Genomic DNA, 25,060 nt, shown 5'->3' on the forward strand with positions numbered 1-25,060 from the left:
TTATTATTTCGAGTGTCATATATGTTCATAATCTACATTCAGTATTGAATAAGTTGAGTTTGACCAGTTTAACTTTTTTAAGAGAAATGAACAATTGATGCAAATGCTCATGTATTACTTAGTACTATCCAGCAAGAGCCCGTTTAAGGCAGTGTCTTATTTCATGGCATTTTCATAATGTACAAACATTGTTCAAATAATGCACAATCAGTAGAAACAGCGTTACACAATAGGATGTCCTATATCTCGTACTGGTCTACAATCGTTGTATAAGTGTCTAATTAGTTCTCACAGATATGTTTGCAAACAGCAAATCTTGAATACAGGCGTTATGATTCATATATAATATATATAAATAGTTCAATCAACATACATTTTCAAAGTAATGCAGAAACACCATTTAGAATATTTATACTCCCGATTATTTAATAATTAAATGATTAGAAATTTAATACAATGACAATGACAATAACAAAGATTGTGCTATAAAAATACAATAGTTGTTAGTGATACAGCAATGCATGTATACATTCTGTTATGTCTAAGGGCTAGATATTAAAGGAACACATTGATTGTAACTACGTTTATTTGGACAGCCATTTTGTAGAACCGGAAGTACCCTGTTATCCCAGCATGCAATATAGATATAAATAGCAGACTACAGTAATGAGCATGGTTCATTCATAAGGATATTACATCCCTCCTATTCTTGGATTGAAACATCATGTAATTTAAACTTATTTTTATAAACATCAATAAATGATTTGTAAGTCCAATTTCAGAATATGGATATAAACTAATAAGTATTCAAATGATCAAAATCATAAACATGTACATTAAGTTTGTATAGATGGAACACACATTTAGCATCTGATTGTAACTGTCTGAGCCATTTCATATCAGCAATGCTTGCTCTACGTGATCAGTTATAAAGCAATTAATCATGAGGAATGCTGGGAACTGTCTGAATTCCAATCGTTTGTAGGTCAGTTTAACTATAGTTCTATTACAAATGATAACACTAATCAATGAATCTTTTCTACTACATAAGCAATATCAGACATATTACACTTTACAAACATGGACAATTTCTTTATCTTATAAAATTACAATTCCAACATCACAATTAATTAAACACATCCGTTTATGATATCATTTAGCGATTTAGTGATTTAAAAACATCTAATAAATTCCAGTAAAAATCCAGTGGATAGTCCGTTTGAATTATACTAAATTTGTATAGAACTAAACATCTTTTTAATTAAATGATTCCAATTTCTAACGAATATAATAATCACTTTTGATACTTCCGAATTGAATCAATTACCGATATATCCATGGTGTACAATCAAATAAAACACATACAATTGGCATTATTATGGCCAATTCTCACTTTCTTTTTCACTTGTCTTACAACACACTCTCTCTAGCTCGTAACATAATCGTTCAAGTACGATGGAGGACGTCTTTCACGTGTTGGCCTTGTACTCGCCAAACCTGAATGCGGGCTCTCGTGTGAATTTGTCTCATTCCCTGTTGTATCCCCTTCATCGAGGTCGTTTCCAAATGTTTTCGGTTACTTCCCGACAATTCCCTGATCAACAGTTTTCATAACTGATGAATTTCTAGTCATGCAATAACCAGCATCACTCCTTACGCTTATCAATGTCCCTTTTTGTCAAAAACCGTGTATGGCGTAGGCTTATAAATTGCATCAGATTTAGTTTTTTTTTTCATTTCTTACTAACACACGATCCCCCACGTTAATTGATCTGTCCCTTGCATTTATGCGTTTATCTTCATATCTTTTCGCCCTCATTTTAGACAAGTCGTCATTCTGTTGTGCTATTTCTCTTGTTTGAGAATTTCCACTTTTTTCCTGCCCGATGTTTGGCATTCGAGTTGTCGGATCTCTACCAAACATTAACTTGAACGGTGTATAACCAGTCGATACGTGTGGTGTTGCTCTGTATTGTCTTAAGAAGTCATACAGTCCTTGCTTGTAGTTTCGTGCCTCAATTAATGAAGATTTGACACTCTTCATCAGTGGTTTGTTGAAGGATTCTGCTTGTGCATTTGCTCTAGCCCATCTCGGTGTTATTTTTCGATGAACTATTACGTAAAACTTCATGAAATCAGCAAATGCTTTGCTTTGAAAGGGAGGGCCATTGTCAGTTTTAATCACCTTTGGTATGGCAAACATGGATACAATCTTGTCAAACACCGGTATTACTGTGTTTGCTGAAACACTTTTAACTATTTCAACTACCGGATATCTTGAATACTCGTCTATTACCACAAATAAATAGTCCCCGTTTTCGAGCGGACCGCAAAAGTCAGCGCTTATATTCAGCCACGGTCCCGACGGCAATTCACTCATTCTCAAAGGTTTACGCGGTCTTGGTTCATTTGAATTTGACTGACATGCTAAACACTTTTGAATCGCAGTTTCAATTTCAGAATTCATGTTTGGAAAATATACTTTCGATCTTATGTAACTTTTTGTTTTCACAATTCCTTGGTGACCTTCATGTCCTAGTTTTATTGCTTTTCCACGGAGTGATTTTGGAATCACGAGTTTATCATTTTTCATCAATAATGTTTCATTGTACACAGTCAGTTCGTCCTTTATGCTACGGAAGGATGCTAACTCTTCTTTGTCTATTTCCGGGTCATTCAGTGTTTTAAATTCATACCATTTTCCATTCTTTGTATATTCGACTGCCTTTTGCATTGTCTTATCTTTTAATGATTCCATTTTTACCTCATCTATTGTCATTGCATTCGGTACTGATTGCTCTGTGACAAATGACACGTATTCCTCCGCCAAATTTCGTTCCTCCATTCGTTTTAATGGATGGCGCGACATGAAGTCTGACGGGTTGTCTTTCCCTGATCTATATTCTATTTTCATCTTGAATGGTTGTAGTCGCAATCCCCATCGTTCGATTCTTAGTGGTGGCTGTTTCTTCTCCCAAATCCTAGTTAACGGCATGTAATCAGTTATGCACGTGAACGTTGGTGCTCCCTTTAGATACATCGCAAAATATTCGCATGACCATACCAAAGCTAGGGCTTCTCGTTCAGTCTGACTGTATCTCGTTTCCACTTGTGTTAAAGATCGAGATGCATAAGCCACCACCTTGCCTTCTTGTGTGAGTATTCCCGAGACTCCCACAGGTGATCCATCGGTTATCAATTCAATGTTTTTGCTGGGGTTGAAGTATGCCATGACAGTTACACTGCTTAATTCACTTTTCAATTTATCGAATGCTGTTTTCTGCTCAATGCCCCATATCCATTGAGTGTCATTCCTTGTAAGACGTCGTAACGGTTTTGATATCGTCGCGTAGTTTTGTATAAATCGCGATGAATATGACGTCATTCCCAGGAAGCTTCTCATTTCCGTCACATTTGTGGGTGCTGTCATTTGTTTGACTGCCTCTACCTTCTGATTAGAAGGAGAAATTCCATCTTGCCCAAATACTACCCCGAAAAACGTGATCTCTTTTTTACTGAACTCACATTTCGACTTGTTTAGAGTCATACCGCTTCCGTGTATAGCCCGAAAAACTTTGTCTAGCGCTATATCATGATCACCCTGATTTTTCGCGTATACAATTATATCATCCGAAATGTTTTTAGATCCATCTATACCCTGTATTACTTCACTTATGGTCTTTTGAAACACCTCACTAGCAGAATTTGTCCCAATATTCAAACGTTTATACCGATAAAGCCCCATGTGTGTAGCAAAAGTTGTTATATACCGTGATTCTTCTTGTAAAACAAGTTGATTGTACCCGGCTTTGAGGTCGAGCTTACTAAACACCTTCGCTCCATTCATATCATGAATCAGTTCATCTATCGTCGGCATATGATGTCGTTCTCTTTCTATGGCTTTGTTCGCCTCTCTCATATCAACGCACAGTCTTACATCGCCATTTTGTTTTGGATGTGTGACAATTGGCGATACCCATGGTGTAGGTTCATTTCTTACTTCTTCAATAATATCATTTTCTAACAAGGTCTTAATTTCCTTTTCCACTTTTGTTCTCAAATGAAATGGTGTTCTTCTATTTCTCTGTGCTACAGGTTTCACATTTGGATTGATATGCAACTTCACTGTTTTGCTCTTTAGTTTTCCAATTCCTTTGTAAATTCCAGGGTATTTTTCTTCAATCTTTGTTTCTGAAGTAATGTTTTGCGTTATCTTTACTAATTCCATTTCACACGATGTGTCATAACCGATCAAAACTCCATAGTTTCCTTTCACTAGATAAAATTTTGCTACAGTTATTTTCCCATTCTTTTCAATAGATAAATTCATGCATCCTTTGACTTGAAGTGGATTGCCTCCCCCGTAAGGCAAAAGTTTAGGTAGATGTTTTCTCTGAATTCTAGGTTTTCCAACGTATTCATAAGTCCTTTCATCCATAATGTTTACACTTGAACCTGTGTCAATCGTTGCTGTTATGTTCTTTTCGTTCACGATTATTTTTGTTTGAGGTGTTTTCCTTTTATATTCTTTTCCAACACTTTTCACTGTTATATTATAGAGGAATTCTTCCTCTGAATTGGACTGTAAATGCTCCTCACGGCGTACTTCATTTACTTTGCCTCGTTTTGACTTTTGACAACAACGCGCAAAGTGACCAACCGATGAGCACATGTTACAGGTTTTGCCTTTCGCCGGGCAAGGGGTACCTCTATGGGGAAATTCATATCCACAATTCCTGCATTGATTGGCTGGCAACGCGCCGCGATAGTTCCCGCGCTGATGCGATTGGCCATTTCCCCGAAAATTCCCACGGCTCTGCGAGCGAAATCCACGTCGTGTAGCCGTTCTCCCACGTGTTATCAGCCTACCTCGCCCTCTTTGAGTGTAATTTTATACCTTTCTCACGAAATTGGAGTCATTGTTTTCCATTACTTTGGCGTGTTGATCACTCTGTTCAAGCATTCTACCCATGGTCAAAATATCATCAAGTTTCTTGTCATGTTCACGTAAAGCCCTACGACGTAGCTGGTTTGACTTACCGTTTTGTATTACTTGCTGTAATATTTCGGCATCAATATCATTAAATCCACAATTTTTCGCTAGCGTTCGTAATTCCGTTACATATTCATCAAGAGATTGTCCTTCCAACTGTTTATATGTTCGGAAATTGTATATTTCTATCTGAACGTTCTTCTTTGGCGAGAAATAGTCCCCAAGCACTTTCTTTGTTGCATCATACGTTTCTGCAGTATCCTTCTTCTCAACATCATAAATGTCGTACACTTTTTCACCGGCATAGTGTAACAATAAAGCTCTTTGTTGATCACCATCATCCACTTTCATTCCCTTGAATAAATTCTCTAAACGACCAATCCATTTTTCCCACCGTGTTCCTGAACTTGATTTGTCCGTCTCAAGATCGAAACTTGGAAAATGTGGCAAGTTGTTCATTTCTTTTCTTTTTAGTTTACTTCGTCATCCATCCATAAACTAGTAAAATGTTTATATCCAAATAATCCACAAACACTTATTCACATATTTTGGTATCCTCGTCGCCAGATGTTATGTCTAAGGGCTAGATATTAAAGGAACACATTGATTGTAACTACGTTTATTTGGACAGCCATATTGTAGAACCGGAAGTACCCTGATATCCCAGCATGCAATATAGATATAAATAGCAGACTACAGTAATGAGCATGGTTCATTCATAAGGATATTACACATTCCTTACCTGTCAGCAGCTATAACGGGTCTGCTCTATACTGTAAAACATCGTTTTATGATAATACATAACTACAACTTATCTATAAATATATGTGTACAATTGGTTATATACTATGATTTGCGAATTTCACTTAGTAAGCGCCTGAATCTGGAATGCAATTATAGCTAAGCGGTAACATAAATCTTATTAAGTTAATCAGTTATAATGTTATGTAAGTAAGTAAGTAAATTGTTTATTATAGTGACATGTGTATATAACATAATTACATTTTCAATACAAACATATAGTACATTTTACATGTAAAGCATATATTTATAGTTATACATTTTTAAATTTGTATGTTACAGTGCAGTTAATCTGGTATAGGTAATCGAGTTTATACATATATAGCATCTATGAGTTATAAATATGGAGATTGTTCAAAGAGGTAATAATTTCATTCGATAAAGATTAAATGAAAAAAAAACGAAAGCAAACGTGTACATGTGCAAATATATGGAGGCAAAATAAATAAACATAAACATGTATATTGAATAGAAACACAATGTCATTCATGCGTTAAGAATATAACGTATTTCTCCTTATAGTGTATGCCTTCACAATATATTTTGCTAACTGTCTGACATGTTTTTGCATGAGATATGTGATTTTGCCTGTATCAGAGAGGTTTACAAATTCATCGTTGGACATAAGTGGTCCTAAACATGTAGTTCTTGCAGCATTGTACAATTGACATTTTAGGACAAAATGGCACTCGTTTTCCACTTCTTGGGAATCACAAAGTTTACAGAGTCTGAAGTTGACTGGTTCACCTAAATAACGACCTGTTTCTATTCGTAGTGGCAATATACCAGTCCTAAATTGAGCAAGTAATGAACGTTCGTTCTTCTTAAGAGCCAAGCTCAAATACTTTTCACATTTAAATTCTTGTTTAAATTCACGGTATGTTCGTAGTTTTGGCATGGATCCTACATCTGTTGACCAAATGTTTTTAATGTAATGATTTCGCACAAGCATATGCACAGTCGGGATTTCAACAGGTAGCTTGGCATTGAATTTATCCAATAATCCGATATGCATCATGATGTCCTTGACCTCGCTTATGTATTAAGTGGAATTCGCAAACCATAAGTAGATAACCTTTTAGCGCCTTATTCTGGAATGCATTTATGGCAAAGTGATAACACGAATCTTAGTACGTTAACTAATTAGTATGTTACTTGTTAAGTGGAATTTGCAAACCATAACTAGTTAACCTGTTAGTGTTGTACAACTAAAAAGGTAATAGGTTGCAGTTTTATGCACCTTCAAGCCTGTTTTAAGTCTTATGATAATTATATTACCAAAAAGGTTTCGCGAATAATAACTAGATAGCTTGATATTATTGCGAACATTAAGTGGTTAATACGAAACAATTCGCTAATGTTAACAGGTTTCTTACGTCTGTTTTATGCCACCATACTTAATGTCTCCTATGCTTTTTATTAGTGATGGAAACCGGATACTAAATCGGTATCCGGATATTCGTATCGAGTATTCGAATACTATCCGGATACTCGTATCAAATTGTTTTCATAATAAGAAAATTTTCTATTATATGTCACCCACCTTCTGTTATTTGACATAATTGTCCACTTAAGTTATAATTCGTCATATGGCAATTTCACTTTTTCATCCATTCTTTCTCAGTCTTAATAATTTATAATGTTATAATCAAAGCTAAACAACTCATTTTACGTCATAAAACTCATGATGAATACCACATAAACACGTGCTTTCGAGTTTGATATTTATCAGCAGGTTTCATGACGCTTTGATTATTTGATAGTCGGTTGTAATTTTATTTCATTACATTGTTTGATTTAATGCAATACCTACAATTTCTGCGGTGTTTTGTAGTGAAGGATATAATTGCGGAAAAGATAAGAAGACAAAAAGACGATCTGATTTTTCTTTATTTGCATGCGTGTACTTTTTGTATTTATCAATAAACTAAACATGTTTACATATCGTATGAAAGATAAAATACACTACACAAAATAAAACGGATTAATGATCAATCCGTTTAATATCAACTAGTGCCAATTAGTGTCAATTAAGCACATCTGAGATCATAAAACAACACCTGTCATTGTGAACAAGGTCATAGAATTTCACAGGGTGCTGCACAATAACACAATATCACGCCTTGTGCAAACACCCAATTAGCAGACGATTTGTGACACATAAAAGCTTCGCGACAGACACTGTTGATATCACCTGAAATATTTCATCTGAAAAGTTTTAGTTGACAATTGCTATGTCTCTGCTAAGCTATTTTATTGAAATTTTAATTCTTAGGCAACGAATACCCATTTTGGTATCCGAATACTTGCGTGATATCCGGATATTCGGATATTCGCTTCCATCCCTACTTTTTATTCATTGATTCCAAACATGTACGCTTTTCGTATCCGGTAAATGCTCTCTTCTATATAAACCGTATCTTCAAGACAAATGTTGATGCATTATATCAAAAATGTCGTGTTCATTTTAGTTGGAAACTGCATTCAGATTTGTGATGTGAAGTACAAGCACATGTTAGTACATTTAAATGCATCAATTATGTGATGTTAATGCAAGATTACCATATCATACTCGAATGCATACACATATTGGTTCCGCACAAATGGTGCGCAATATCCAGATTGACATACAAAAAATTACATTAGGTCCTTTCACGCTATTTCCTACAAAATAACGTAACGAACGGTGTTATAGACTTGCACAACCGTAACAATATCGTACTGTATTACTCATTATATTGGCCTTGATACTTGTACATTGCAGGGATACTAAGATTCCTGTTAAATAAACTATATATAATTATTTAAGCAATTCCGCAGAAATAGACAAAACGAAGATTTCAAACATATTGGTAACAATATGACCACCGAGCAATCTATTGTGATGGATGCTACTTTAGATTTAATATTAAATTTGATGCAATCACCCTTACCCATTATAGTGTCTTGCGAGTTTCGAACGACCCGTGGGTATGTGAAAAGTGCAATGAATTTCACTTCACTGATTCATTCTTTGACTTGTCCAGTATTTCTTCAAACTTGGTCTGATCAACAAGCTCGGATACCCACCACATGTTTGATCCAATCAATAAACAATTGATGACTCTTTCCTAAGGCAATGTTTTTGGTTACAGGATACCTTCTTTGGTGGGCGGTCCAAAACAGTGAGGGAGGCGGTGTGGTGGCTTCCATGTAGTCTGATATTGCTGCTGATAGGAAACGTAATCTGGATTTTCACTGATGAACTACTATCAATTTTTCCCAAATTGTTCAAAAGTTCCATGAAGGGCAATCTAGTAGCCGTTAGTCATTTTATTATTAACAAACACTTTCTCGCGTGTGTTCTAACATCAATTAATCATGCACTTTTGATATGTTAGATTGCAAAACACCATTAACGCTGTCGTCTGACATATTGTCATCCAAATGTTACATAAAATCGAGTGCTTAACGAATGCTCTGAATTATACTTTACACTTTAGGTTTTTAGGTTTTGACTTTATTCTGAATTGTTGGGTTAAGAGTGAGTTGGGCACGTTAACTGGTTTAATCCCCAAATATTTACATCTCGACTTCCATTCCTTAAATGAACGGCCTTTCGGCAATTGCGTTAATCAATCGATGAACGCAACATCTTCGGATATGTTCGGATCGCGATTTATCGCATAACAATATACATGCAAACTATTGATCTTTTTATTGTTTGTTTTGTGTCAGCAGGTCCCGTAAAATATAAATCAACATTTTAAAAATGGTTAATTTATTATATTTTAAATGTATTACCCATATAAGTGTTTCAATTGACCTTACGACAGCGGCTTCTAAGCCACGCCCTCTGATATCAAGGGAGCGAACTCTGTCTATGTCCGTCAAACAAACGAGGAAGTAATGGCGTCTCGCGTCGTTTCGCTTTCCGATATTCCTGACAAATTATCATAAATGTGACATTACAATGCGAAAAAAATAGAAGTTAAAGGAATTTGTAACTGGCTGCTACATCGGAAGGCTCGATATATCTTTAGAAAATGACGATATCTAACATTTACGGGGTGAAATCTATCCAAGTCAGAGAAAATCGGATAGCCGCCATGTTGTCAACATTGACATCGATACAAAGGAAAAGCGTGTGTGTGACGCATACTGTAAATGCAAACAAGGGTAAGTTTAACTTTTAATAACACCGGTCCTTCTTACAGTATTGTTGAAACAAAGATTAAATCATCGCACAATATGAGTAAATCATAAATGGCCCGAATGGGGAACCCGGAAGTGACATTAAATAACAGTTACATGCCAGCTTTACAGTATAACCTTGTATTCTATAGTATGAGCAGAAATGTTTATTGGGGTTATGCATAAAAAGTTTCAGTTCTACGCGATTGAACACTCCCTCTGATGAATAATAATGTAATAGTTGACAAGTGACAATCGTGGGTGATACCAATCTGTAACTTTTGCATTGCTCAAACATTCACATGCTTTGATTTTTGTTCTTACAGAAATTGTGGAATATGTTCACACACTCTGGCTGTAAAAGTAGACCTGGGAGGAAAAGTGCCCTCGGTGTGGTGCTCGAACTCACAACCACCAGAACACTAGCCCGGCGCTCTAACCAACTAAGCTGACCGGGCAGCTGGTTCTAACCCACACACACTACCCTCCCCCATTTACCGGTTAAGGTTGGTGGAGGGTCTCCTGCTATTTACCGTTGACACCATTAAAGTATTCTGATTGATGGAGATAAGGAAGTCCCCTTATTACTGTCTTCAACAAGCCTACCGCCACAGGGGACCTAGCATAAGACCGGAAACCGCCCCCCCCCACACACACACACACATGATATTTGCCAGTCCAGGCAATGTCAGCAAGAGAAAACCAGTGATGACAAGTTTTACAAATAATCGGTAGGATCTATTTTAAAGCTTTTTATAACATTTAGTTTTACTTTGCTGTACAAAAGTAATGGACTATTTGTCCAACAACCACAAAACATTAGCTATTATCTTGTCAATATTTCATTATGATATACATGTAGAAAGCAAACATCAAAGGCAGTAGCATTTACAGCTAGTATTAAAATATTTAACAATACATGTAATATTTATTTTAATATTGGCATCTTTTATTTATTTGAGGATAGTGTGGTCTTTTGAAGAGAGTTCTTGAAGTTGTTCAGCATGTTGTTTTGATGGATTCTTGGAAGGATGTACCTCTATGATGTTAGCTTCAGTTCTGGAGTATAACACCAGTTGTTGCATATTTAATATCAGATTTATTAAATACATTGTTGTTTTGCAAACATTACTTACACTTTGATATTTCTTTGGTGTTTATGTATGATATTGTAGGTGAATATCTCTATTGCAATGGCAAATATATTTTAAAATATATAGCATTAGCAGAAGTTATTTTTCACTGTTAAAGCTGCACTTTCACAGATTGATCACTTTGACAACTTACACAGGATTCGATTGCATTTATCATATTTTGGCTCGGAGAAGTTTGCTTTGTGATTTATATATTAGGTCTTAATTTAAAGAATGCCAAAATAAACCGATTCTGAGACAAAAAGTGTCAAACTAGAATTCTGTGAGAGTGCAACTTTAAGAATACTGTTAATCGAGTGTGCATGTGATCCGGACTCTGAACATTGGATGAACTATCATTAAATATTGTAGATTTACGTAAATGGCCCAAAATATAAGAATAACAATGAAAATATGTACATGTTTGACTTGTTCTTTATTCATAATAAGTCTAAGTCTTTACAGTACATGTTTGGCAGAATCAAGTTCTAATGAACATAATAATTGATTTAAATGTACAGTGAAATAAATTGTTTTATACAGAAAATAATACCTTACCGATTCAGACCGATCTGTTCTCGTTTTTTTTTGGTGGCTCAAATATTTATCTGAGTTTTGGAGGAGGCCTAGCTGGTGTGAGCTGGTCAAATACAGTAGCTGCTTGAGGGTCAGGGTTTTCTTGATTGGATTTCCCGTCGACAAAGTGCTGATATGAAAATAAGAAATCTATGAAATGTGTCGGAATGACAGCTACAAAAGCCATTGTTTACATAGGAACCATACGAGTAGATGAGATTCGGAAGCATGCGATGGTTCGGACAAAAATTTAGTTGTACGATATTTCCTGATTTACTTTGAAAGCAAAGCAGTTTATAAAAACTACATAACGGTATCAACAAAAATACCTCTATCTTGAATGAAATCAATCGTGTCCATGTTGGACCTGATATTTAATGGCCATTAATGCCGATTTAACAACACAAGCCAAAGCGTAAATGTACGATGTTTATAGTTTAAAAATAGTAACACTTATTTAGGTCATGCACGGACAATTTCAGTATTAAATAAATTTTGAGCGGATTGAAATAAGTAGTTTTGTTCAAAAAATACTTTTGTACAGACGTATAGATGTTTCGCCTTTGAACGATCTTTCAAAATTTCCAAGTTCAGCTGTTGATGAGGTCTTCCACAGAGTCTGATACAGCACTTGCATTTTTCTAAATAACTCGCTGGTTTCGAATACGGAACGAATTGGAAGCCATCTTTAGTCGGCCTGGCTACCTTGTATCCGAATTACAAGTGCCATGACAACACCTTTTTACCATAATACTTAAAAAGGCGAGGAATTGCCAGCGCATGTATATGACGGACTCTGGTCAGTTTGACGGACAAAATGGCGGATAGCAACACGGCTTATCAACCCTACATTCTGATTGGCTGATAGGACCTGTCAATCAAATCCTGTCGTAAGGTCAATTTTACGTTTAAAAGTAATTTCAAGTGGATGATCTTTTCCCGCGTTATTGTGACGTCATTTGAAATAAATGTTTCCGGTTACAGTCGGGTCGTTCTGTTTACAAAATGAGTAAGAAAGGATTCCTGAAAAGTTTTTAAAATGAATTAAAGTATGTTTTTAACAATTATTGAATGAAATAATGAACTTATTGGTGTAAATATAAGGAATGAAATGCGGGGTTGATGTCATTATCGGGAATATGAACGCAATTGAGCTGGTCAGAGTACGTGTGGAGTACTTCGGTCCTCCACACACTTTGACCACCCCAATTGCGTTCATAACCCGATAATGACATTAACCCCGCAATTCATTCCTTAAGTAAATTTACATTTTACTGACCGTTCAAAGGCCGTGCCTAACAATCCTTGATAAACACACCTGCTTTTTTAAAAAAGTATATATGCACTGTGTTGTTTGTTGAGTTTTGTACTGTTGTTCCATGTTTCTTGTTTGTGTTTTTTTTTGTGTTCTACGTCTTTTGTGTTTACCCTGTACCATTGAACGGGGTTTTTGTTTAAACTTTTGGCTACTTAGCTTGTTTCTGTAGATTTTCCCAATAAATATTAGCTAACCACAACTAGTTAACTCCCTGTTTCTCTGACCATTCCAAGGCGGTGACCGTTGATTCCTGAGGTAGAACGTAATGTTTCTGTTACATACGTGTTGAATCAGGAAGTTTGAAAGGCATGTCAGTCTCCCTTTGTTAAATGTCATATATAATGTCAGTCACGAATCAAAACCAGTCTAAACAGTTGGTGCGATAATAAGATTGTACTATTGCTACACTGACCTAGATACGGTGTATTACATCCCACTGGTAGCAGTGCGCTCATGCGTTCATCCAAACAACCAGCATTGACGACGACTTTAATGGCTCATATGAAGTAATAAAATATAACCGATGATGCATTTTAAAATATGGTTTATCTGTATGGTAGGTTAATATATTACAGCTTGTTTTTATTTCTTCCGTGTGTACAAAGCAAAGCATTTTAAATTATTGCAAAAACGGTTTTAACAGACTATATTGATACTTGAAAAAAAAAATGCGGTATTCGAAAAATATTAGTAAACATATGTGGATGGGAATGGGAATATGATCATTCTGGCCCAAAAATGACATTTTGAGATATTGTAACCTTTATGATGCCAAGTATTTCTAGAACAAAAATCCAAAGTTTCAAGTCAAAATTCACAAAACCTAAAAATATATAGTACTTTTCGTAACACGGGTGTAGAAATTGAAATGAACAAAATGTATGGTCTAATGTGTTTATTTAGAATGAAATATCCATGTCAGATAAGTATCATGTCAAGGACTATTTACATGTAACATGTAAGTTTTAGCATAGAAACAATAAGCACTCATAGTTTGATTACAAAAGTTTACGAAAAGTTCATAAGTGCATTTGGTTGCTATGGTAACTATTGATAATGCCATTTTCACTCATTTTATAAATGTTTCTCAAAAAATAATGTTTTTCATAAAGTTGTGTTTTAAGTTATTGACATTTTTATGATACCAAGCAATTGCAGAAATAAAATCTGAACTAGTCAGTCAAATATTAAAAAAAAACAATGGATATGGAACATTTTGTAACAGAGAGCTTTAACACAATTTGAACGAAATGTTCGCTAAATCTGTTCTTATTTTGAATGAAGTACACAAGTCAAAATATTAAAATATAACACTATCTTTACTAGTATCACATAAACTACAAAAGGAAAATTACAAGTATACATTGCTAATGTCCATAATGCTAAAGAAACTTACAACAAAGTGCTATTACCAATCATTTTTGAAAGTCTGCATAATAAGAATTATCTTAGTAAAAATATTTATGAGTTATTGACATCTTTATGATATTAAGTATTAAGTATTTACAGAAATTAAATCTGAAGTTTCACGTCAAATTTCACAAGTTAAAAAACATATGAAACATAGGGCTAAAAAACAATGTGAACAAAACTGTTCTAATTTTAAATATAATATATATATATGTCAAGATATTTTAATATTTAACTTATCTTTACTAGTGTTACATAAACTTCAAAATCAAAATAGCAAGTACACATTGCTAATGCCCATAATGACATAGAAATTTGCCACAAAGGTCATAGCAAAAATCGGTTGCTATGGTTACTAATGAAAATGCTATTTCCTATCATTTTCAAACCCTGCCACAAATAATGTGTTCTCAATATACAATGTGTTTTAAGTTATTGGCATGTAAATGATACCAAGTATCTAAAGTATAAAAACTTAAGTTTCAAGTCATTTTTGTACAAAGAAATCAAAAGATATGGATCATTCTGTTACACATTGGTAAGCCAGTTTGAAAACAATGTCCACTAAAAACGTTCTTATTTCAAATGCAGTGTCCATGCCTAAATACTAACTTAACTGTCTGTTATAGCTAACACTTAAACTAATTCATAGAATTAACAAGTACACATGGCTCATTATATGTACATCATCACATAAAAGAACTACGGAAACAATAGTCTGTTGCTATGGTTACATGTGATAATATTCAATCAACATTTCAGCAACAAATGAGTAAATGACAATAGTAAATTCATCGAGATGTCATTTTCAACTGAAGTAATAATTATAAAAAAATGCATCTTCTAAACTTGTCAAGTCACATTTTGGTAATGCTAAAGGCCAAGCAAGTGATAAAGAAAAAATATGCATGGTCATTTGGAAAAAAAAGAGTTGAAGTTTCCAATGATTTTGTAATAAAAAACACTTACAATACACAATGCAATGCAACCAATTAATGATATTAGTAATAGTATTACACAAAAAGCAAATATTCTTTCTCATGTTTCAGATACATAGATCTTAATTGTGTTAGTCTTTAGATGTAGAGGATATTACTCAAGTTGTTCAATACAAAGTTGATTAAACAAGGGTTTTCTTTCCAACTAATATAAAGGGACTTGACAAGCCTATAACAATCTAAGTAAACAATTCCAATAAGTTATTTTGCATTTCCTCTCCTGTTATATAATATTCATATCAATCCTACTAATGAGTATTTACAGTGCTAAACACATTAATCGATACTACAAAGCGTTCACATTTTTAACACCATTCATTTTTATGATGTAATTTTACAATTTATTACACTTGCTTAAAATGCCATTTATGACATGAGTATACTTCCTGACTGGTTTGACAAACAGATCTATGCAGCACTACATTTAACCAGTCCACATTCAATTAACACAGAAGGCTATGTTTGCGTTTACTGCCTTTCGGTGTGTCATTTTTGTCAAAATCAACTTTGACTTCACACAGAATTGGTTTAAGGCATATTGCAGATCTTGGTGACTCAGATCTAAAGAATGGACCAATATAATCGCGAAGGTACCATTGACGTGCAGCATCTAGGCATGGTGCGTGCTTTAGTTCAGGCTAAACACCACATTCTGGACTCATCCTTAAAAGATTAACTTCAATTTCTGAGGAATCTACAAACTCTTTGCATACTACAACTCCTGGTTTATGATTTGATACGTAGAAATGTTGGTATTTGGTAATATTCTTTAGAGTTATGAAATATGTATCTAGGAATGATTTCCAACAGTGAAATGTGACTGGCTGCTGAGGGTCATTAGCCAACTGTGGGATGTTGTGGCCGTACTTTGAGGAGGCAGATACAGTGTGGGCAATTTCTTGAAGATTCTCGGCATTACAGCATCGCTACTTGACCTTCCAGATGCCGAAGTGACAGTCAGGAGCAAATTTGGTGTGCCCAGCCAACATGTTTAGCGTTACACTCTCATGCAGTCCTGAAACTTGTTGGAAGATCTGTTTAGTGTAAATAAAACTTATCTATATTCACAAAAATAATATAACTAAACAAATGATTTTAACTAGGGCATAATAAAATTTTCAAGACATATAAATCTTACAATAAGAGTGTTTACATATATGTTTATTTAGTTAACATATTCCTTATATCACATTACTGCCAAATACGCTTTAACTTCATCCAGTTCTGCATCCTTTTAAATTAGAGCACCAATCGCAGGTATCAATGATGTAATTGATTTCAAAAGACAGCTCAATGCATTTGTCCTAACAAACCAGACAAACAATAATTAACAGACAAGAAAACTTACCTGTCATTACACGCCACATGGCATACCAAAGCACAGTATGGTTCTTGTTTTGGCAGACGGCATTATCGAAAAGAACCTTGAAAATTTAATATATTCTTTTTTCATATTTAAGCTATATGCAGTACATGAAAAAAGCAATGTTATCATGAGGGACACACTTCATAAGCCATAGTTGAATCCAAATATCCAATCGTTATCAATCATCGAATGTGAAATGGAAAAAAAAATTGAGTAAGAATGTGTTTCATGGTGTAATATATGTTAAGTTTCATCATCTTTTATGTTCACTATTGATTCTCATAATCTCTTCTCAGCAATAAGGATGAAGTTTGCATAGACTGTTAAAACCTTTAATCCATTAATTATTCTAAAGATAATTTTAATGGGTAATCATTTCGAAGCACTAAATACCTAAGCATGTTTTTCACCGACACCATAGTGCTGAAAGTAGTGGTGGGCCAGGCTCACGACACTGTCACTTCCTTTCCCTGGCATTTCGGCCTCGTCCACCAGATAAAATGTCTACTTTCCTGTATAAATAAATGTTAACTATTGTTAAAGTGACTATACACCAGATTAACACCAAAAAAAACTTTTTCTGTAGCAAAGCTCAGGACAATTATTAAATAAAATGTTTTACTCTTTGATATCATAATTGTAAAAAAAATACCAAAATGTAAATGTTCGATTAGGAATCGCCAAAATTGCAGTCCAGTGTTGTATCTACTGTGCTATGAAGGCTTACTCTAAACCTTTGGAATATCTAAGCTATATACCTAACTTGGTAATATCAGGTGATAACATCGACAAGCCAATCACGCATAAAAATGAATTCTACTAGGTATACATACAAAGTAATATTTTTTAATGGTAAAATACGAAAAAACTGCGAAAAATAAATTAATTGTAAACTATGTGGTACTTCATTTAGTAAATCAATGCTAAGATCAAGAGTGTTTTACTGTTACTTGTTTACGTTAAATCTTTTGAAAGGATTTCTAAGTATGGCAAAGGTAAAAGTTTTTTAACAAGAATGCAAAGCTGACAACATAACAAATGCAAGCTAAAATATTAATTCTGACTTGAAAAGACAATTTTTACACATACATATGGTATAAGATCTGTCTTATTTTGTTACTCCTTGTTTAATTCAGAGTTACATCTAACCATAAAAATATACACATGCCAAACACTTGATACTTCCGTGGGGTGGCGAAATATATCGGCCTAACTTGTTGCGCATGATGTGGATAGTGGACTTGCTGGGCAAAATCCCATGAGTAGTGTTAGTGCACATCTTGTCTACATGGTTCAGCACCTTCAAAGACAATAATGATAGCAAATAAAAAAATAAAAAAGTATTGTATTTTATGAAAACAGGTGATCCGAACAGTTATTCAGTAACATTCAAATGAGAGTAGTATACACTGCAGTTTGTTTACATTTTGAATCTCCTCGACATCTTCAGGTCTCAAAGTACCATCATAATATCATTTGACAAAGTAAGTAAATCATCGTTGAAACTAGTTACAGAAAAATCATGTTCACTATCAGACTCGTGTTCAATGTTTATTTCACAATCAAAATCATCATTATTTATCAAACATGATAAAATTGACCTTTCATCTGAATCTTTTATATTTTGACTTTGAGAAGACTGCACAAATTCATTAAAATAAAGATAAATCAAGTTAAAGGATTTCATTTGCAAAATCTGGATCATCATTTTGAATATATTCTTTTTCATAATGTACCGTCGAGGCTGTGACAACGTTTAACATTTAACCTTGGCGGTCATTATCGGTTGCTAACAACAAAACAGATTTCCAATAGGTGTCGCAGAATTCACTTCCGGGTTTTGTCAATCACTTTGATTGCCATGTGAAAGTACTGTCAAATTGCATTATCAAGCTTACAGATTGTGTTATACTGATTAAACATAATCAATAAATGATTAAATAACATTTTATTTGCACTTACCACTTGTAATTCCACAATTTGAACCCAGAAACGTTGAAGTTTAACACCGGATGTTCCTCGTGATAAACTGGGAAACGGTGTCTCGGTTACTGCGTTGTTTGTCAGAATGTGAACAAATATCGATTATAAACAACCATTTCATGATCAAGCATATTCTGATCAATGTTCTTTCGTTTCAAAAAAATAAAATAATACTGTTTTTATTTCAAAAACGCCTCACATCATCGACCAGAAATGTTTGCACCTTACCGTCATACAAACGTAGTTACCAAAGTCCAAAAGCCGAACAGCTGACCAACTCTTTCGGTAAATTAAACACACGTTAAAAGGTTATGATCAACTAATCGTCAATAAATAGTGTTGCAGAGGGTATATTGCTGAAATTGACGTGTTTTTTTTATGTTGACAACAAATAACTAAGTTTTAAGCTCGAAAATACCATGAAAAATCAAGGGGGAAAGGGTGCGCGATTTGATTCTCGCTTTTTCTCGTTATTCACGTTAGCGCCACAATGATCAAAATCGCGTTCCCATCCACATATATATAAACACCCAGTGAACTTTATATGCAATAACGTTACTGGTCAATGACGGGTCAAAGGTGGTAGCCCCATACCCCAGTGAGCCCCGATTACACTGACGAATCCAATGTGCTTACCCATACATGCCCAGTAAACTCCATTTTCACTGACTGATCTAATATGGCAACCCAAAACCCCAGTGAACTCCAGTTGCAATGACGGGTCCACAGTGGCAACCATTACATGGCTTAAGACATTTCTCCAAAACATTTTGATCCGGGTATAATTTGTGTTTCTTTCTCTATCTGCAAAGTGCATTTACCTGTGCCTTCAAACAAAATCATCGTTTATGATGTTTGTCAACTTAGTTTCCATCTGTAGGTAGCATCATTATATTGTATGTAATGTATTACATTGACAAATCACTATTTATTCAAAATGTTTCAGTAGAAATCTTCAGACCGGAATTAAAATGTAACTGTATTTATAGACAATATGTTTATATTGTTCAGAATTCATATAAAAAAATCATTGACTGAAGGTGGATTCTGCTTGACATTGTTTTATCAAAATTATATTTGAATATAAATAAAATTTGAATGTTTGATTATGTTCTTTTTGTTTTAACTTTAAAATAGAACAATATTTTTAACGAATAGCTGTTTGAACGATGCTAACAAACAAGTTGATTTACAATATGTACTTTTTTACAATTAAATACATACATTATCAAGTGATGAAAAAGTTGATTTTATTACCAGTGGAGGATACTGCCAGAACAAAGGGCTTCCCCTTCATGGTTTCCCAGCGTGACATTGCTCCAATGTATCGGGAAACAAAAAAAACAACATATTTCATATATTCTAATAAACATTAACATACGTATATTTAGTTTACATACAATCAATAAGATGTTTGTGTACTAATAAGATTTTCTTAAATCTGACAGATTTATTTTTAAGTTTCCCCAAAATAATTTAAAGTTTTCAGATGGGAAAACACCGAAAGTTAATCCCCTTATTTTTCCGATCGGGTAATTATCTCCACTGCTCTGGTTGAGAAATTATCCTTGCAATAAAGAGTTCTTACGTGGTGATTTATTTATCTAACCACTTTTAACGTGGGAGAGCCTCAATAGTATAAGAATGATTTACGGTATCAATAGTTTTCATCTCATCAGAAACTAAACTTATTCACGTATGAAAATTTAAAATGTAATGTTCGGTTTGTCAATCATTTGTAAAATAAGTATTTAATAATAACAAGACATACATACTTGTGACTCAGCTTTGCTGCAAGACTTGGTTATACGCTCGGTCTGTTTGAACATTAAATAATGATAAAAACATACACGATCTATTTCCGGTAAGCTCCATATTTATTCTGATATGTATTTAAGCTGTGTCTGCTGGCATGTAATGCATGTGATTTGGGTTTCTCGTTGAGTGACTGTCATACATTGATTTTTCTGCTGTCAAGTTATCAACTACATCGAACGCATTCTAGAAAGGTCGAGGCGATATTGTAACAACCTAACACTTGTCAAACCGTTCGAGAAAACAACTGTTGGCGAAAATGACGGTTAATCAAATTAAGATGAAATGGGCATTTGTCTCTGACGAGGCAACGAAGTATAGACGCCATGATGTCATCGGTTTACCTTTCTTCTTTCTAACATCATCAGTCTTAACATCGTTCGATATGCCTTTATATACGCTGTATATATTATATTAAAACATAGATAGAAAATGCAAAACTGAAGGAGACAATGGATCTTTACCTCGAAAAGGGGTTCATTGTTGTCGAAATGGGGGAATCATGACACAATTTCCAACGTTAAAAACTAATCCACTGCATTAATAAGCACATGTGTGCATGTTCCCTGATAATAATTCATGTCTTTGCGTACCGCATACCAAGGCAGTTATTTCCTGTGTACCATAGATACCGGTATTAACCAGCATTGGTGTAAAATATTCAATATTATTATAAACACTGGATTGATTTTGCTTAATTTGCTGCGTACAGGCCCTTTTGGATTAGGGTACTTTTGGCTACTGGTCTTTTTTTTGTTGTTTTTCACATAAGTATTCAAACAACGCCATGTGAACTAAATGCCAATATGCCCTATAACTAGGTATCCTTTTTCATACTGTCCCTAAATATTTACAGGTTTTGGAGAGCTAATTGTCATATACATACTATCATCACAAAATTGATCAAAAACATACAGTGCTGCATAATACATCTCACATAGTATTTGAGTTAGTCGTGCGTGATGTTTTTACTATGGTCTTAACAACTTATAACCAACATCACTTTTGTCTTAGTGCAAGTGTTTGGCGTTCATTTTACCTTTCTTTTGATTTTGAAGTATACCTAGCAGCGTTGTGCTTTTTAAACTAATCTCTTGGTATTTTGGAACATGTATGGACATTAAGACGGGTATGTATTTCATCTAAACCCATTTTTTGAATATGACTTAAAAAAGATAAAGTTTCTTATTATTAATTCTTGAATACTAAGGATACACATTTTTGTCATGAATTTAGTGTTATAAGATAAACCATTCATCACTAGATCGCGACTTTTCGACCATTGTCTAACGACGTCGACAATTTCGTACATTTTTCGATAAAAATCGATTAACGCCGGACAATAGTATGGATGAAAAAGGCAGGTTTAATACAATTTGTTGCTTTTCAGTATCAAGGATAAATGCAAATAAAAATATGATAATAATGTTCTTTATCACAAAATTGATGAAAAGGTAATTAACATCCGGGTTCTTCAATAAGGCGGCTTGTATGACAAATTTAATGTTCATTGGAGGGGAAAGCAAAGGAAATCAAGACAAGCTGTGTAGCAAGGTCAAAGTCAGCATATTTATTCACTCATAATCATGTACAACAACAAATTGTTTTTTATAAAAATAATACAGTTCAGAGGATTGGGTCATCACAGACATACCATTTAAATTTATCATATATTAAAAGACCAGATAGTTCCGTTTAAAAAAAGGTAAGATTTATCACATGGCTCTTTGGATTCAAGCAGTGTTATTGTTTACGTTTATAAAATGGGTATAATGGGAGGTCACACCTCTTAAATATATATGAAAAAGGAATTAGATAAATTGGAATATTGATGTTTTAAGGACTTTGTTTAAGAAAAGCAGAGACCATTTTACACATATTTACAAATTCCCGTTTTTTAGTTTTAGTTGTGATCAACTACTTTTGGATGTATGTTAAAGAACTTTTATACTGCTTACGTTCGTTATAAAATATATTACACTCGAATAAAAGTGCAGGTGGTGGATTAAAGATGTGGTTTATAGGTCCGTGCCTTGAAAATTAATAACATGACGGCCATCATAGCTTCAATGTCTATAGAATTGAGACAATTAAAACAGTCATTTTACTTATATTAAAAGGTTTTATTTTCTGATTTTACTGATGTTAAAGTAAACCAAGAAGGAAAAGTGCGTCCGGTGTTGGGCTCAAACACACGAAGTGCTCAAGGTGAGCTATTGTGATCGGTCTTTGTAAGTCATCCGTCCGTCAGTCAGTGCGTCCATCAGTCAACATTTGCTAAAAAAATCTCCTCTGAAACTACCTAGCCAGATTCAATGAAACTTCACAGGAGGCTTCCTTAGGTGTCCCTCTACAAAATACAACAAGGGGTCACAATTGATTACCAACAACAACAACAACAAAATGGCCGACTTCCTGTTTTGCTATAAAAAAAGCATCTCCTCTGAAACTACCAGTCAAAATTCAATGAAACATTATAGAAGGCTTCCTTGGGAGACCTTCTACAAAAATACAACAAGGGGTCACGATTGATCAACAGTATCAACAACAACATCAACAAAATGGCTTCCGTTCTGCTTTAAAAACATCTCCTCTAAAACTACCAGTCCAAATTAAATTAAACTTTACAGGAAGCTTCCTTGGGTGACCCTCTACAAAAATAACAATAGGTCACGGTTTTTTCAACAACAGCAAGAACAAAATGGCCGACTTCCTGTTTTGCTTTAAAATAACATCTCCTCTGAAACTACCATTCCAAATTCAATGAAACTTTACAGGAAGCTGCCTTGGGTGACCTTCTACAATAATACAAAAAAGGGTCACGATTGATTAACAACAACAACAACAACAACAACAACAAAATGGCTGACTTCCTGTTTTGATTTGAGAAAACATCTCCTCTGAAATTACCGCTCCAAATTCAATGAAACTTTGCAGGGAGCTTCCTGTGGTAACATTCTACAATAATTTAACAAGGGTTCACGATTGATCAACAACAACAACAATCTGGCCAACTTCCTGTTTTGCTTAAAAACAGCTACACTGAAACCACCACGCCAAATTAACTGAAACTTTACAGGAAGCTTCATTTCATGACCCTCTACAAAAATACAACAGGCATTGAAATTGATCAACGACAACAACAACAACCAAATGGCTGACTTACTGTTTTGCTTTAAAAAACAATCTCTGAAACTACCAGGCAAAATTCAATTAAACTTTACAGATAGCTTCATTGCCCTTTACAGATATAAAACAAGGCATCGTCATCAGTGAATATATGTTTAAATTGCAACATTTTTATTACTACTTTATCCCAGAGATTTGGCCCTTACTTAGTTTAGGTGAGCGTTTTAAGGCCATCGTTGTCCTCTTGTTATTGTTCTTATATGTCCGGAGGTAAAGTTTGAACTGTATATGCATTTATATATCATCGATTAAAGTTGACTATTATTATTATTATTACTATTATTATTATTATATTTATTATTATTATTATTATTATTAATATTATTATTATTATTATTATTATTATTATTATTATTATTATTATTATTATTATTATTATTATTATTATCATAACATTCTTATTACTATTAGTAGAAATAGAAGTAGTAGTAGTAGTAGTAGTAGTAGTAGTAGTAGTAGTAGTAGTAGTAGTAGTAGTAGTAGTAGTAGTAGTAGTAGTAGTAGTAGTAGTAGTAGAGATATTTTGATTATAATTATTATTATTATTGTTATTATTATTATTATCATATCATTAGTAGTAGTAGTAGTAGTAGTAGTAGTAGCAGTAGCAGTAGCAGTAGCAGTAGCAGTAGCAGTAGCAGTTGGAGTAGTAGTAGTATTTTGATTATAATTATTATTATAATTATTATTTTTATAATTATTATGATTATTATTATTATTATTAAAATAGTTGAACTTTTTAATTTGAGACTAAACTTTAAAGATTTTAGCTGATCTCTTTGTATGATATCAAGATTCCCGTAATCCCTAATTTCTGCGCCGTAAAAAGTTTGGTGTTTTATCGAATAACTCTTTCGTGAGTTTCTTGTTAGTGCAGTCATCAGAGTAGGCATCAATAGCGTTATGCAGGTCATGTGCCGTTTCTTCCAATATTACTGTGCCATCTGCATATCACAGAATATCTCTCTATCGATCTCCCATTGCGTCGGTGGATTGACCTTTGAGATCAAACGAGAGATTTTTTAATGATGTCAGGTGTGGCCACTTGGTGCCGTTTTCTAAACGTTGGTGCAGGGAGCCCAGCATTGCTCCTTTGGCGTTGTTGACCAATATAATCACGAATATTATTGATAGAGCCCAATGAAATCGTTAATCCCGATGATTCTAACTCATTTGGAATATTCCTGTAGGTACGCTTTGCCTTCAAATGTCCAAACACTAGTCCATCTACTGTAACACTTATTTTTAGAACGAAACATCTTTCAAATGATCAAAATTAATGTATAAGCCTCAACATTGTGTATG

The 25,060-nt window shown here is 34.1% G+C and overlaps 1 pseudogene; it reads right to left on the reverse strand.

The window, feature by feature from the left end:
• Positions 1-15,845: 15,845 nt before the first annotated feature.
• On the reverse strand, positions 15,846-20,066 carry LOC128235810 (uncharacterized; annotated as a pseudogene).
• Positions 20,067-25,060: the final 4,994 nt, after the last annotated feature.

This window comes from Mya arenaria, chromosome 5 (assembly GCF_026914265.1).
Source record: "Mya arenaria isolate MELC-2E11 chromosome 5, ASM2691426v1".
NCBI lineage: Eukaryota > Metazoa > Mollusca > Bivalvia > Myida > Myidae > Mya > Mya arenaria.